Source organism: Pristiophorus japonicus, chromosome 7, assembly GCF_044704955.1.
Source record: "Pristiophorus japonicus isolate sPriJap1 chromosome 7, sPriJap1.hap1, whole genome shotgun sequence".
In the NCBI taxonomy this organism is placed as follows: Eukaryota; Metazoa; Chordata; class Chondrichthyes; family Pristiophoridae; genus Pristiophorus; species Pristiophorus japonicus.
The window spans coordinates 52,018,466-52,035,777 of record NC_091983.1 but is presented as its reverse complement, the minus strand read 5'-3'; the positions used below and the strand labels follow the sequence as shown (position 1 = coordinate 52,035,777).

Here is a 17,312-nt window from a genome sequence, read left to right as displayed (position 1 = left end):
AAAATGTTACAGTAATTTATATTGATCCTGCAAATTTAGAGGCCGTGTAGTTGGAGGAGCAGGATCTGAAATAGTTACACATTCCAATGCAGACTTACTTTTAAGGACGCTAGCACAGTGATATAATAAGAACATAAGAACATAAGAATTAGGAACAGGAGTAGACCATCTAGCCCTTCGAGCCTGCTCCGCCATTCAACAAAATCATGGCTGATCTGGCCGTGGACTCAGCTCCACTTACCCGCCCGCTCCCCATAACCCTTAATTCCCTTATTGGTTAAAAATCTATCTATCTGTGATTTGTAAAATATTTAATGAGCTAGCCTCAAGTGCTTCCTTGGGCAGAGAATTCCACAGATTCACAACCCTCTTGGAGAAGAAATTCCTTCTCAACTCGGTTTTAAATTGACTCCCCCGTATTTTGAGGCTGTGCCCCACCTTTCTGCCTCTATCCTGTCTATCCCCTTCATTATTTTAAATGTTTCTATAAGATCACCCCTCATCCTTCTGAACTCCAACGAGTAAAGACCCAGTCTACTCAATCATCATAAGGCAACCCCCTCATCTTCGGAATCAGCCTAGTGAATCGTCTCTGCGCCCCCTCCAAAGCCAGTATATCCTTCCTTAAGTAAGGCGACCAAATCTGCATGCAGTACTCCAGGTGCGACCTCACCAATACCCTGTATAGTTGCAGCAGGACCTCCCTGCTTTTGTACTCCATCCCTCTCGCAATGAAGGCCAACATTCCATTCGCCTTCCTGATTACCTGCTGCACCTGCAAACTAACTTTTTGGGATTCATGCACAAGGACCCCCAGGTCCCTCTGCACCGCAGCATGTTGTAATTTCTCCCCATTCAAATAATATTCCCTTTTACTGTTTTTTTTCCTAAGGTGGATGACCTCACACTTTCCGACATTGTATTCCATCTGCCAAACCTTAGCCCATTCGCTTAACCTATCTAAATCTCTTTGCAGCCTCTCGGTGTCCTCTACACAACCCGCTTTCCCACTAATCTTTGTGTCATCTGCAAATTTTGTTACACTGCACTCTGTCCCCTCTTCCAGGTCATCTATGTATATTGTAAACAGTTGTGGTCCCAGCACCGATCCCTGTGGCACACCACTAACCACCGATTTCCAACCCGAAAAGGACCCATTTATCCCGACTCTCTGCTTTCTGTTAGCCAGCCAATTCTCGATCCATGCTAATACATTTCCTCTGACTCCGCGTACCTTTATCTTCTGCAGTAACCTTTTGTATGGCACCTTATCGAATGCCTTTTGGAAATCCATCAGTACACCTCTATCCACCATGCTCGTTATATCCTCAAAGAATTTCAGTAAATTAGTTACACATGATTTCCCCTTTATGAATCCATGTTGCGTCTGCTTGATTGCACTATTCCTATCTAGATGTCCCGCTATTTCTTCCTGAATGATAGCTTCAAGCATTTTACAGATGTTAAACTAACCAGCTTATAGTTACCTGCCTTTTGTCTGCCCCTTTTTTTAAACAGAGGTGTTACATTAGCTGCTTTCCAATCTGATGGCACCTCCCCAGAGTCCAGAGAATTTTGATAGATTATAACGAATGCATCTGCTATAACTTCCACCATCTCTTTTAATACCCTGGGATGCATTTCATCAGGACCAGGGGACTTGTCTACCTTGAGGAAGAATTATTCTGCTCACCATATATATTAGCATCTTGAACACATGGTGTCAATTTTCCTGTACATAACACACTGGGGTGGATTTTGACTTTTTGCGACAGTGTAAAACGGATGATAGCAAATCGGCAGCCCGTTTTATAGCTCTCTTCTTTTTTATTGGATTGCCACCTGAAATTGGTTCACCCCCCCCCCCCGCCACTAGCCCCCCCCGACCCCCGCCACCCCTAGCCAGCCCCCAAGGAAATTTTTTGCCAAACAATGGGTGTGACGAGACCCAATTTCGCCCTTGCTTTCCATGGTAGTAGACAAAACAATATATGCAATGGTGACCATCAGCCATCTCCAAGGTTGTTGGAGGCCAATCATCTCATCCCGAGCACATCGCTGCAGGAGTTCCTCAGGGTAGTGTCCTAGGCCCAACCATCTTCAGTTGCTTCATCAACTGCCTTCCTTCCATCATAAGCTCAAAAGTGGGGACGTTCCTGGAGATTGCACAATGTTAAGTTCCTCAGACAATAAAGTGGCCCATGCCCACATGCAACAAGACCTGGACAATATCCAGGCTTGGGATGATAAGTAGCGAGTAACATTTGAGCTGCACAAGTCATCGGAAATGATTATCTCCACAAAAACATTCCACCTCCCCTTGACATTCAATGGCATTACCATCATCGAATGCTCCACCATCAACATCCTGGGGGTCATCATTGACAAGAAGTTCACCTGGAGCAGCCACATAAATGATGTGGCTACTGGAGCAGGTCAGAGGTTGGGTATTCTGCAGTGAGTGTCTTACCTCCTGACTCACTAAAGTCTCTCTATCACCTACAAGGCACAAGTCAGGAGTGTGATGGATTACTCACCACTTGCCTGGATGAGTGCAACTCCAACAACACTCAAGAAACTCCACACCCTCCAGGACAAACAGTCTGCTTGATCAGCAGCCCATCCACAAGCTTAAACATTCACTTCCTCCACCACCAGTGTACCATGGCTATAGTGTGTATTATCTACAGGTTGCACTACAACAACTCACCACAGCATCTTCAGCGTAACCCCTCCCAGAACCAGGACCCCCACCACCTCGAAGGAAAAGAACAGCAGGTGCACGGAGCCACCATCACCTCCAAGTTCCCCTCCAAGTCACACTCGGTTCTGACTTGGACATATGTTACCATTCCTTCATCGCGCTGGCTCAAAATCCTACAACCCCTGACCTGACATCATGGTGGGAACACCTCACCAAAGGGACTGTGGCCGTTTAACAAGGATGCCCGTCACCACTTTTTTCGGGCAACTAGGGCTGGGCAATAAATTCTGGCCTTGCCGGTGATAGCCATACACTGAGAATAACCATTTTTTTAAAGCGGGAGGAAAGACGTTCACAAAGCTGAAACTAACTTCAGCCTACATGACGCAGGAACTGGAGGATTCATCGAAGGGCCTCGCCTGCATCAACACGCACAAAGGTTTTTTTGTTTATAACAGATGCCCGTTTGAATCCAATCGGCGGTGGCGATATTCCAGAGAAACATGGAAAGCTTAATGAAGTCAGTCCCGCACACCGTGGTCTTCCAGGACGACATCTTGGTCAAAGATCGGAACACAGTCAAGCATCTGCAGTACCTGGAGGAGGTTCTTACTCGACTCAACCGCATGGGGCTCTGATTAAAATGCGCGAAGTGCGTTTTCCTGGTGCCTGAAGTCGAGTTCCTGGGAAGGAGGATTGCAGTGGACGGCATCAGGTCCACCAGCGCGAAGACGGAGGCAATCGAGAACACACCGAGGCCACAGAACGTGATGGAGCTGCGTTCGTTTCTGGGACTCCTGAACTATTTTGGTAACTTCTTACCGGGTCTCAGCACACTGTTAGAACCACTGCATGTCTTACTACGAAAAGGGGATGAATGGGTTTGGGGCAAAAGCCAAGAAAATGCCTTTCTAAAAGCGAGAAAATTGTTATGCTCAAACAAATTGCTTGTGTTGTATGATCCATGTAAGCGTTTGGTACTAACATGTAATGCGTCATCATATGGCGTCGAGTGTGTATTGCAACAAGCTAATGATTTCGGGAAACTGCAACCGGTTGCTTATGCATCCAGGAGTCTGTCTAAGGTTGAGAGAGCCTACATCATTGAGAAAGGAGCGTTAGCATGTGTCTATGGGGTAAAGAAAATGCATCAATACCTGTTTGGGCTAAAATTCGAATTGGAAACTGACCATAAGCCACTTATGTCCCTTTTCTCCGAGAGTAAAGGGATAAATACCAACACATCGGCCCGCATCCAGAGATGGGCGCTCACGTTGTCCGCATACAACTACGACATCCGCCACAGGCCAGGCACAGAAAACTGCGCCGATGCTCTCAGCAGGCTGCCATTGCCCACCACGGGGGTGGAAATGGCGCAGCCCGCAGATCTAGCCATGGTTATGAAAGCATTTGAGAGTGAGCAATCACTTGTCACTGCCCGGCAGATCAAAACCTGGACAAGCCAGGACCCCTTATTATCTCTAGTCAAAAGCTGTGTGCTTCATGGGAGCTGGTCCAGTGTCCCAGTGGAAATGCAGGAAGAGATAAAGCCGTTCCAGCGGCGCAAAGGTGAAATGTCTATACAGGCAGACTGCCTTCTGTGGGGCAATCGAGTAGTGGTCCCCAAGGCGGCCAGAGATACCTTCATCAATGACCTCCACAGTACCCACCCAGGCATCGTAATGATGAAAGTGATAGCCAGATCCCACGAGTGGTGGCCCGGTATCGATGTGGACTTAGAGTCCTGCATTCACAGATGTAAACATGCTCGCAGTTAAGCAAAGTACCCAAGGAGGCGCCGCTAAGTTTATGGTCTAGGCCCTCCAAACCGTGGTCTAGGGTACACGTTGACTATGCAGGCCCGTTCTTGGGTAAAATGTTCCTTGTGGTTGTAGACACGTACTCCAAGTGGATTGAATGTGAGATAATGTCGGCTAGCACGTCCGCTGCCACTACTGAAAGCCTACGGGCCATGTTTGCCACACACGGCTTACCTGATGTCCTGGTGAGCGACAATGGGCCATGTTTTACCAGTGCTGAGTTCAAAGAATTCATGACCCGTAACAAGATCAAACATGTCACATCTGCCCCGTTTAAACCAATGTCCAATGGTCAGGCAGAGAGAGCAGTGCAAACCATCAAGCAAGGCTTGAAGAGGGTAATTGAAGGCTCACTGCAGACTCGCCTATCCCGAGTCCTGCTTAGCTACCGCACGAGACCACACTCACTCACTGGGATCCCGCCTGCTGAACTGCTCATGAAAAGAGCACTTAACACAAGGCTCTCGTTAGTTCACCCTGATCTACATGAACAGGTAGAGAGCAGGCGGCTTCAACTAAGTGCATACCATGATAGCGCAAATGTGCCACGCAAGATTGAAATCAATGATCCTGTATTTGTATTAAATTATGGACAAGGTCCCAAGTGGCTTCCCAGCACTGTCATTGCGAAAGAGGGGAGCAGGGTGTTTCGGGTCAAACTTTCAAATGGACTCATTCACTGGAAACACTTGGACCAAATCAAACTCAGATTCACGGACTATCCTGAGCAACCACCTTGGACCCTACCTTTTTTGATCCCCCAACATACACACCAGTGGCAACCGGCACCACGGTTGACCACAAAGCAGAACCCATCATCCACAGCAGCCCAGCAGGGCTGAACACACTAGGTAGACCAGCAAGGCCAGCTGCACAGCAGCCCAGCGAGGGCCCAACAAATGATTCAACAACACCAGCTTTCATATAGAGACGATCAACCAGGGCAAGAAGGGCCCCAGATCGACTCACATTGTAAATAGTTACACTATTGACTTTGGGGGGGGGGGAGTGTTGTTATATATGTATACTTGTATTCACTCTATACAGCCACCAGAGTGCTCTTCCCCTGGAGTCCCAAGGGATCCCATAACCCCTTGGGAGCACAGGTATTTAAGGAGGCTTCACAGGTTGGAGAGGCACTCTGGAGACCTGCAATAAAAGACTAAGGTCACACTTTACTTTGAGCTCACAGTGTTCAGTATGACTCTTTCTCCTTACACAACAGTTTGCACCTCCCGTTAGAGGACGCGTAATGGGGCGTAAACGACTTTTTGCCTGGCGCACGACGCTACCAAGTCCCGTGAAATTCTGCAGGAGTTCAGCAGCGGCACTAACCGGTAGCGCCCTGCTCCTACCAGTACAGCCCTGGACCACTGCACCAACAATGCCGTCATCACCATGCACAGCGACCCGTTTTCACCCCAGAGCGAAAAGTCGGTAGCACCCCATGAGGCTTCGCAGGGTGTGTACCAGACTGTAGACTGCTCGTGGTGCCATAATTAAAGGGGAGGTACAGCGCTGCAAATTTTTTAAATGGCCGACTTCACAGTTACGGCAATGTTGCAGGCTGGCACTCCGCTTGTGTGCCAGGCTGCTGCCATGGCACCCCACTCCCTGGTGCTCTAGTGGTGGCCCGTTTACCCTCCTGCAGAGTTGGCAGCTTGGCTCTCCCCTTTAATGGAAGGGGAGGGCCCTGTCTTCCCACCAGCGGTATGCACTTCTCCGCATAGTGCTGGAACATTTGTGTGGTTAGCGCCCCGGTCCCATACCCGAAAGGAATAGGAGCGGTGAGCCCAATTTAGCTCATGGGGCGGGAATTCTGCGCCTGGCGCAGGAAGTCCGGCTTCACAGCTGTTACCAGGTCGATACACAAATCCACGCTGATAATGTCACTAATATGCAGCCACCAGAGAAAAACTCTTAATCCTTCCCCACTCGGGATACTGTTAACTCAAATTGAGTTTGAGATCAGTTATTTTTGCTACATTACAAAGCGCTGTACTGTAGGCGACAGTCATATAAAGTAATGTACCAGCAATGATGCTTTCATATCTTTTACAAGAACACAAGAACACAAGAAATAGGAGCAGGAGTAGGCCATTTGACCCCTCGAGCCTGCTCCGCCATTTAATAAGATCATGGCTGATCTGATCATGGACTCAGTTCCACTTCCCTGCCCGCTCCCCATAACTCTTTATTCCCTTATCGCTCAAAAGTCGGTCTATCTCCGCCTTAAATATATTCAATGACCCAGCCTCCACAGCTCGCTGGGACAGAGTATTCCACAGATTTACACCCCTCTGAGAGAAGAAATTCCTCATTTCTGTTTTAAATGGGTGGCCCCTTATTCTGAGTCTATGCCCCTTAGTTTTAGTTTCCCCTATGAGTGGAAATATCCTCTCTGCATTCATCTCGTCCAGTCCTATTATCTCATATATTTCGATAAGATCAACCCTCATTCTTCTGAACTCAATGAGTATAGGCCCAACCTACTCAACCTGTCTTCATAAATCAACCCCCTCATCTCCGGAATCAACCTAGTGAGCCTTCTCTGAACAGCCGCCAATGCAAGTATATCCTTCCTTAAATACGGAGACCAAAACTGCATGCAGTTCTCCAGTTGTGGCCTCACCAATACCCTGTACAGTTGTAGCAGGACTTCTCTGCTTTTATACTCCATCCCCCTTGCAATAAAGGCCAACATTCCATTTGCCTTCCTGATTACTTGCTGCACCTACATACTAACTTTTTGTGTTTCATGCACAAGGACCCCCAGGTCCCTCTGTACTGAAGTAGTTTGCAATTTTTCTCCATTTACATTTTAATCTGCTTTTTTATTTTTTCAGCTAAAGTGGATAACCTCACATTTTCCTACATTATATTTCAACTGCCAAATTTTTGCCTATTCACTTAGCCTGTCTATATCCCTTTGCAGATCTTTTGTGTCCTCCTCACAATTTGCTTTCCCACCCATCTTGGTATTATCAGGAAACTTAGTTACACTACACTCGGTCCCTTCATCCAAGTCATTAATATAGATGGTAAAAATTGAGGTCCCAGCATCGATCCCTGTGGCACCCCACCAGTTACTGTTTGCCAACCGTAAAATGACCCATTTATCCCGACTCTGTTTTCTGTTAGTTAGCCAATCCTCAATCCATGCTAATATATTACACCCAATCCCGTGAACATGTATTTTGTGCAGTAACCTTTTATGTGGCACCTTATCGAATGCCTTCTGGAAATCCAAATAGACCACATCCACTGGTTCCCCCTTATCCACCCTGCCTATTACATCCTCAAAGAACTCCAGCAAATTTAGCTAACATGATTTCCCTTTCACAAAACCATGCTGACTCTGCTTGACTGAATGTTGCTTTTCCAAATGGCCTGCTACTGCTTCCTTAATAGCATTTTCCCAATGATAGATGGTAGGCTAACTAGTCTATAGTTTCCTACTTTCTGTCTGCCTCCTTTTTTAAATAGGGGCATTACATTTGCGGTTTTCCAATCTGCTGGGACCGCCCCAGAATCCTGGGAATTTTGGTAGATTACAACCAACTATCTCTGCAGCCACTTCTTTTAGGACCCGAGGATGCAAGCCATCAGGTCGGGGGACTTGTCCACCTTTAGTCCCATTATTTTACGGAGTACTACTTCATTAGTGATAGTGATTGTATTAAGTTCCTTCCTCCCTATAGTCCCTTGATTATCCCCTACTGGGATGGTTTTAGTGTCTTCTACTGTGAAGACCGATACAAAATATTTGTTCAAAGTCTCTGCCATTTCCATGTTCCCCATTATTAATTCCCCAGTCTCATCCTCTAGGGGATCAACATTTACTTTAGCCACTCTTCTTTTTTATGTACCTGTAGAAACTCTTACTAACTGTTTTTATATTTCATGCTAGTTTACTTTCATACATCTATCTTCCCTCTCTTTATTATTTTTTTACTCTTTCTTTGTTGGCTTTTAAAAGTTTCCCAATCCTCTGTCTTGACCACTAGTCTTGACCACATTGTTTTCAATTTGATATCGTCCATTATTTCCTTAGTTAGCCGCAGATGGTTATCCCTTCTCTTACAGTATTTCCTTCTCATTGGGATATATGTTTGTTGAAAGTTATGAAATATCTCCTTAAATGTCTGCCACTGCTCATCAACCGTCCCACTCTTTAATCTATTTTCCCAGTCCACTTTAGCCAACTCTGCCTTCATACCTCTGTAGTCTTCTTTATTTAAGCTTAGGACACTGGTTAGAGATCCAACTTTCTCACCCTCTTTTCTTCACCCTTCGTGGTTGAAATTCAACCATGTTATGCTCACTCATTCCTGGAGGATCCTTTACTAGGAGATTGCTTATTAATCCTGTCTCATTACACAGTACCAGATCTAAGATAGCCTGCTCCCTGGTTGGTTCCACATTGTACTATTCAAGGAAACTATCCCGGATACACTCTATGAACTCTTCCTCAAGGCTACCTGGCCAATTTGCTTTGTCCAATCAATATGAAGGTTAAAATTGCCCATGATTATTGCCGTTTCTTTTTTAAAAGCCTCCATTATTTCTTGATTTATACACTGTCCAACAGTGTAACTACTGTTAGGGAGCCTATAGACTATGCCTTTTAGTCGTGTATTTATTTCACAGGTGATTGATCAGCTCCGCTGGGCAGGCCACATAGTTCGCATGCCAGACATGAGACTCCCAAAGCAAGCGCTCTACTCAGAACTCGTCCACGGCAAACGAGCCAAAGGTGGGCAGAGGAAACATTACAAGGACACCCTCAAAGCCTCCTTGATAAAGTGCGACATCCCCACTGACACCTGGGAGTCCCTGGCCAAAGACCGCCCTAAGTGGAGAAAGTGCATCCGAGAGAGCGCTGAGCACCTCGAGTCTCATCGCCGAGAGCATGCAGAAATCAAGCGCAGGCAGCAGAAGGAGCGTGCAGCAAACCAGACTTCCCGCCCACCCTTTTCTCCAACCACTGTCTGTCCCACCTGTAACAGTGACTATGGTTCTTGTATTGGACTGTACAGCCACCTGAGAACTCATGCTAAGAGTGGAAGCAAGTCTTCCTCGATTCCAAGGGACTGCCTAAGATGATGATGATTCACTTTTATATTTTAACTGCACAGTGTAATTGGACTCTTAAATGATAATTAACATCGTTAAATTGTCATATCACTGGGCAGTGAAATTGTCATTCACACTCAGAGGACAAAATCAATAGTTAATTTTGGAGAAAGGGTGAATTGATTTTTCTTCCCGACATGAACAAGTTTTCCTACATTAAAGATGAAAGATAATATAGCTTAAAGACAGTTTGTTATTCATTTTAATGTTAATAATTTCTATCAAACACACTTCATGAAATGCACTAAACTGAATCTAACTGTGGTTACAATTGATTATGACTTTCTATAAAAATTTTACACATCTCTGATTTTCACTCTCTACTTACCAGCACTAACCATAACTTTGAAGCGAGCCAATTGATAGGACAGAAATGTATTCAAGTACATATTTTATATATAGCATATAAAATTAACCTAAACTATATATAAATGTGCATATATATCAAATTATACAGATACATAGTGGAATTGAATTCTTGTGATAATCAATTTTTTTTTAAACAGAAAATTGGCCAAGATATCAGAGTTTCATTTATTTTGGTTCTCAAAATAATACGGAATGAAAGCTACATTTCTTAATGCGCTCCCTTTACGTCATCTCACCCAAACAAAGACTTAGATTTATATAGTGCCTTTTATGACCTCAGGACGTCTCAAAGCACGTTAGAGCCAATGATGTACTTTTGAAGTGTAGTCACTGTTATAATGCTGGAAACGCAACAATTTGCACACAGCAAGGGTTCACACACAGCAATGTAATAATGACTAGATAATGGTTGTAAAATTCGGGGGAGTAGTGCCGACTGTTAATGCCGGTTTTGCTGAAAAAATGGCAGCCGCCTTGCTTCCAGCGTGCAGAACAACAGCTGCCATTTTGGAGAGGTCATTAGCGCCGCCATTACCTGTGTTGCCTCTTACATGAAAATATGCAGATCGTGACAACAATCGGCATGCAATACCTGGATTAATGCACAACTGCGATTTTGGACATGGCCGCTCAGCATACCACCCTCTCCAAAACCCGCATGGAAGAACATGCATGCAGCAGTACTACAGAGACGCTGCCAGTGCTTCTTAAAGGGACATGTATATCTTCAACTAAGATTCGATTTTAGCTTTTGCACTTTTTTTTCACATTTTATTTTAGTAGTGCCTTGGTGCAATACATTTAAAATGTTCTTAAAGCGTGCAGGACATTCTACTGGATGCTTGCAAGGCTTTGGATGTTAAAGGAAGGTCTCTGAGAACACTCCCATTGGGCTGCAACATCACATGGAGATGAAGCAAAGGGTCAAGCTGCTCGCAGAGGGAAGAGGAAACAGAAGAGGAAAAAGAAAAGAGGAGGAAGCGGAAGGAAGGAGGCAACTCAGACAGCCCTTTCTAGCCGGGATATCCGGGATTGAATCATCCGCCTGCAGTACCAGTGAACACAACCCCAATTCCCCTTTCAACATTAGTCCCACACCTTACCTTCCCTCTGTTACTGACCATCACAGCGTCTTCTTGGCCACAATGCTGAAATAAAAGTTACCACAAAGCAAACTTTCCAATCCAACTTTATCCATATATGCATCCAATATTACATCAAAAAATCAATTAATCACCCTCGTGCATTCCCTTAGTGAGTCTCTTGCATCTGCCTTTGCCTATCCTACTGATATCACACAGTGCTACCCCAGTGGCTGCAGCATGGCTGGTGGAAAGCTGCTGACTTTCAGTGGGGGACACTGCAGATGGCCTTGCAGGATGACCTCGAGGAACTGGTGGCTGGGGGGGTGAAATCGAGTGACGGTGTTTCTTCTTCACTCTCCTCTCCCTCTTCTTGGCTGGGCAGGCTGCATTTCCTGGGTGTCTGAAATGAGGAAGGCACAAGTGGAGGGTTGTGGTGATGGGAGGGGGCAAAGCAAGAGGTGCATGCCACCATGTACATCAGAAGAGATTATGGAATGAGGGGGAAGTGGGATGTGAGAAGGAGGATAACATATGAGGATACCGGCATCTTGTATTCTTTCAGCCCTGCTGCTGACCAAGGGCTCAGCCATGCCTGTGCCAAGGGGGTGAGGTGAAGCAAGGATTGTAAGGTGTGCCTCGTGTTTGGTGTAGATTTTTGATAGGTGAGTGATGGAGGAAAAGTTGTGCATTGAGCAGCATGTGAGGCTAGTGGTGCAGTTAGTGGAAGACAGCTTTTGAAGATGTATTCACTGACCTTAACTGCACATCTGAGGTCATGAAACTTCTTTGGGCATTGGAACCAGGTCCTGGGGCTGACACTGAGGTCCTAGATCCTCAGTTCTGGAGGGCCTCCTGGTCCCCTGTGGGTAGAGGACCTCTCTTCCAGTGTTGACCCCCTGCACAAAGCTCGAGTGCTGCGTCCGAGACACTGGGTGCCCCTTCCCCAAACCTATTGAGCCATTTGTGTTAGTGCTGAAGCACTTTTACCATTTTTTTAATCTGCAGAAGGCAATTCAGCTTTAAGAGCTGCAGACTGCCTATTTTGGAATGAATTTTTTTTTTGTAGATGGCAGTTCAGCTTTTAGGGCTAGAGACTGCCTTGAAAACTAGCAGCCTTGCTTTAAGGAAATGCAGTGTCGCTCCAGTGATGCAACCTTGGGCCTCCTGCTGAGCACACAGCCTGTCAGCTGTGCGACAGTCACTAGGCTGTGCGCTAAATTCACTAAATTAGCAGGCTGCATCAAACTGATGTCCTGCCTGCTCTTTCTAAATGGGCGCAAGCAAATCTCGCCTCGCGATCCCGCATCCGTTTTCGGGCCTTATCGAATTTCCCAACCAATCTCTTTTAGTGATGTTGGTTGAGGAATAAATATTGGCCAGAACATGGGAGAGAACTCCCTGCTCTTTTTCAAAATTGTGCCATGGAATCTTTTACATCCACCTGAGGGGTCAGACAGGGCCTCGGTTTAATGTCTCATCCAAAAGACGGCACCTCCGACACTGCAGCACTCTCTCAACTCTGCATTAGAGTATCAGCCTAGATATCGTGCTCAAGTCTGTGGCCACACATGCTTGTCTATGCTCTCACTTGTATCAGCATCACACCTTTCCCAAGAAACTGTTGTTCCCATGTGACCTTAGGTATTGAACGTTGGGAGGTTATTCAACTGTTAAGGGGCAAAGCTTGATGCTGTCTTCAGACATTTCAGCAGGGATCGTAAGGCACTAGGGCCAATTTTTCCCCTTCCTAACCCAACCAATCTTTTAAACATATATTCTGAATTCACTTTTAGAGACAATCTGGATGACCTAGAACTTGGGATCAATGTGAATGGAAATTGATAACCAACCTAAGGTACCCAATGACACAGTAATGACTGCAAAGATTTCCAAGGTAAGTCCTGCTCATAATCTGCTTAATTTGATAATGTTGTCTGTCAAAGCACCTGAGAAGCATTTCAGTTTAAACCAGAAGCAGCAGCACAGAAGGGATATATGTACAGCACTCTGGCAAATTGTTCATAGTAACATGTTAATCTGTTGGGCAGGAGAAGTGTATCAGTCTATTTCACCTCCAATCCAAACTTCCCTTCTGTTTCTTAACTAGGCAGCTTTCCAAAAAGGAATCTAAGACCTGTTTTATAACATGGCGTAGCGTTCTGTTCCAACACCCTTGCTGGAAATCTGCACCATAATTCTAGCTCCTTCGTGCTCAAAAGAAGTTACCAAATTTGGTTATTTTTCTTTTGACACTCTTAACTTGAAACTGGGCCCCTCCCACCCCACCTTGGAGAGTCTGGACATGGAGGCAGTAGCAAGAGTGGGAAGGCAAGATCAGAGGCCTTCACCAAGTCCATGGTCCGTATCATCTTTTGTTTTTCATTCTTTGTGATCTTTACTCAATCATTCATTTATTCCCTCATACACTAGACATACACTACAGAACTGCAGTTTGCCACACTGGAATATTTTGTTATACAAGCACTGCTTCAAGAGATGTCTTACTCCCAACATTATAAACTCTGTTCCTCTTCTGCACCTTCAGGCTCCCAAGCAGTGGAGATGACAGAGTCCAATATAGAGCCTGAACCACACATTTCACAGAACCAGGCATCACCAACTCTGACAGTGGCAAGCACCATCCAAGGGAAGGGTCATTTAGAGAGTAGTGGGAGGGAGAACTTGGTGAAGCATAAAGCACAAGGGAGGCAGAGCAAATGCAAGTGGAAGGGCTCCAGCAGCTGCTGAAACCAGGGCTTCAGAACTCACAGGACCTGCTCACAGCTCAGTAGCATCAGTTTGTGCAGTCATGAGGGAGTGTGTCCAAGCTACAGACCACTATGGAGAATGTGTTATCTGAAGCACAACGAACCCCCGCCCCTTCTTGGTTGAGGTCCTAAACTCAGCTATAGCTTCCTTAACAAATGCTATGACTGAGGCACCAGAGACCTGGGGTTCCAATCTACAACAGTCTGTCGTCTCTGCAGTCATTATGTTAGGGGTCCCAATAATGCATCCTCATAGCTGTTCAGAGGTCTACACTCCTGCAGATCTCTGGTCATGCCCAGCAGCACGGAATGGCAAGATCTTGCATGGGTCAAACTGTTGCCTCTGCAAGCAAAGCCACATTCGCTTCATCCAGTCGCCCTTTTCAAGTGACTACAGATGTGGTTTACAACACACGTGTCCATGCAGCCACCACATCAATACCCAGCACAAGGAGGCAGTGGACCACCTCCACCCATAGAGAAAGACGGTGATATCCAGCAGACTCTTTTACCTCCAGCTGAGGAAACAGTCAGATAGAGCATGCAATGAGAAAGAAGACTCACACCAGACACTCTCACTAAGGAGAAAGAAACACTAAGAGTTATAAAAGTCAAAATAACTGTAATCTGCCCTGACAGTTCTTTTTGTATGAGGTAGTTTATTGTTGTTGGAAAGCAATTCAGTTGTATCCATGGGTTTTGATGTACAGCTGGAACGAATTGAAGCAATGTTTTATTTATCAAGGGTATTGGGCACATGTGCAGCTGCTTGCTGTGCTTTGGGAGTTATGGGGGAGGGAAATTACTGCGGTACTAGCAATCTTGGCTTAAGGGAGAATTTTTTTTTCCCATTTAAATGGCCCAACCAGTTACTCACCATCCTAAGGCGTCAATCTAACATTAATATTTAATTTGAATGCACTTGCCGTCCCTTCGAAGGGGAAATCCTGGAAGTGGCCGCGGAGGCCAGGAATCCGGCAATGTGACTCATCGCTATATTTCCCGCACTTAGAAATGAACCACAAATGGGTGGGGAAAGCTCAGAATATTTGGACCTATGGATCAGGTAAAGCTCAGTTGCAGTTCCCTTGGCAAACAGTCACAGATGGCAAATGATGTGGGATTTTAAGAGGTTGTGATCAGCTGTAGTCGTAAAACCCAAGGACACTGTGAATTAAATAATGAAATTGTTGCACTCACCTGCGTTAACTTAGCACAACTCTCAAGCAGTCTCCTCTTTAAGGAACAGGTACCAACATGGATGAAGGGGCCAAACATCCAGAGCCCCTTTTATATTGCCGCTGAGTATCAAGAGGTATTGAAACTGGATTATAGAATCAGGACGTCATTGGCGTGTTTTTACGGCCTTAATGAACCTAATGCACACCTGTCCACAGGCACTCAGCAGCATAGGTGTGTCCCTACTGCATCACACCACACTAGGCATAGTTGGCACACACCAGGCTTCAATACCTGATGAGACAGATTGCCTGCACCCGAGGAACAGCAGCACTACAGGTGGCACGCATCGCGTTATCAGCTCCATCGTGTTACCAGTTGGGAGATCTGTCGTGGTTGATTTTAATACTCCAGCAGCATTAGGCATACAGGCTTCTCATACCTCAAACAAGCCTATACATTCTAATTATTAGCAATCCTTTCTCTTTGAAAGTTAACAAATTATACTCAGTAGTGTGGAACTCTGCATCCTGTCACAGCCAGCAGCTTATTGAAGGAAACTTGTTAAGATTTGAAAATATTATTGTTTACAACTGTTGTATCTGGTATCTGTTGTATCTGAGCTCCCAAAAAACATAGCTGCATGTTTGATTTTCCTGGGAGTGTTGCGGCTACATGTTAACACATCAACCACATTGTCATTTAGGTGAAGTTCAGTTCATTACTACGTACGTTTGCTGCTAAAGACAGTTTTTTTTTTAAACTGCTTTTCATTTCTAAAGGAAAGTATCCTGAAGAATCCTTCAGTTGGCAGTTTTGGAATTTGACTGATATATGTTTGGGGGGGTACAGAAATTTGTAAGCATTACAATAAAAGGCGGTCGCTTCAAGAGTTTGTCGGAAGGACCTGGGAAATAACAGAGTCTTTTAAACAGTTCTATGTAGTGTATATGTTCTGTGCTCTGTCTATGTCATGGGGGCAATTTTAACTCCCAAAAAAGGGTGGGTTGGTGCCTGATGAAATGTAAAAATTCTCAAACCAGACCCTAACCCACCTCCAATCCGCCAACTTCTGGGTTTAACGGAGGTGGAACAGGGGGTGGACAGCGAACCTGCTCCCAGGAGGTGGGTTGTCCATTTAAATATTATAATTTTATAATTTAACCCACTTTGCAGGTTGCCCTGGCCTTGGGAAACCTGGCAGCTCATGGAAGGCGAGGCCAGCATTGCGGAAAAGGTAAGTGCCCTCACAGCTCTGCTTGTGGGCCAGGAGGTGCTTCCCCCTGTCCCCCTGCCACAGAACCTTCCCCCCGCCCTCCATCCAAAGACAATCCCGTGATCGGGGATCAGTCTGGGCCCCCCCTGAAATCCAACACTTGAAATCCAACCCCCCCCCCCCCAGGATCGAACCACCATCCCCACCCACGCGCTCCCACTGATGTAGCAGCAGGTTCCTTACCTGTTCCTGCTCCTGCAGCCTCCTCCAAAGCGTTTCCCACCCACCATGGAGCCAAGCCTGTCAGTCAGGGTGGCTTCTGGGCAGGGAACCTGTTGGGAAAAAAAGACGCACCCTGTGGAGTAAAAACCTCCACAGCCTGCGGGAAATCTTGAACTTTCATGTTTCCCTACCAAACCTCCTCCACCCCTCGCTTATGTAACCCGCCCCAGCCGATATCGGGCCATTGTTTCTCTAAATTATCTGATTGCAAATAAATTTGATACCTCATTTTAGGCTGTGTGGAATTAGTCTAACATTTGTTATTTTCCATCTTTCGGATTCACAGAAATCGTATTGGGCATTCTGTGAGAAACCCAGCAAACAACATGTGGGGATCAACGTTAATTGGTAGATCCAGGGTATGGTAATGCTGTGCAATAGAGAATAAAAGAAGTAAGGATCGGATTGTGAGGAAAGTAGTCTGTTTATGGAATGTGTTCGCACAAGGGGTGTTGGGACAAGGCTGGATCCTAGCAGATGAATTGAAAATAAATACTAAGAAGCCAAATCAGCAGTAATCACAAACAAAGAGGTCATCCTAAAAATTGACCTTAGAATGAACAACATGGAAACACAGCAAATGGACAAAAGTGTTTACTTGGGTAGATTGCCGAAGCAGAGAAAGAATCAGCTGCTGAACAGACCAAAAAGTGTGAAGTACATTAGTTATCATCCTCCAAACTGGAGAAGGCACAGGGGAAATGAAACAAATGCTAGCACCTCCATTGCTGTCCTGGCTAAAATCACCTAACT

At 45.7% G+C, this 17,312-nt stretch overlaps 1 protein-coding gene across 1 annotated transcript in view; it reads right to left on the bottom strand.

The window, feature by feature from the left end:
* Nucleotides 1-17,312, bottom strand: part of LOC139266767 (doublecortin domain-containing protein 2) — a 233,875-nt gene that overhangs the window by 83,329 nt on the left and 133,234 nt on the right. The window lies entirely within an intron of this gene.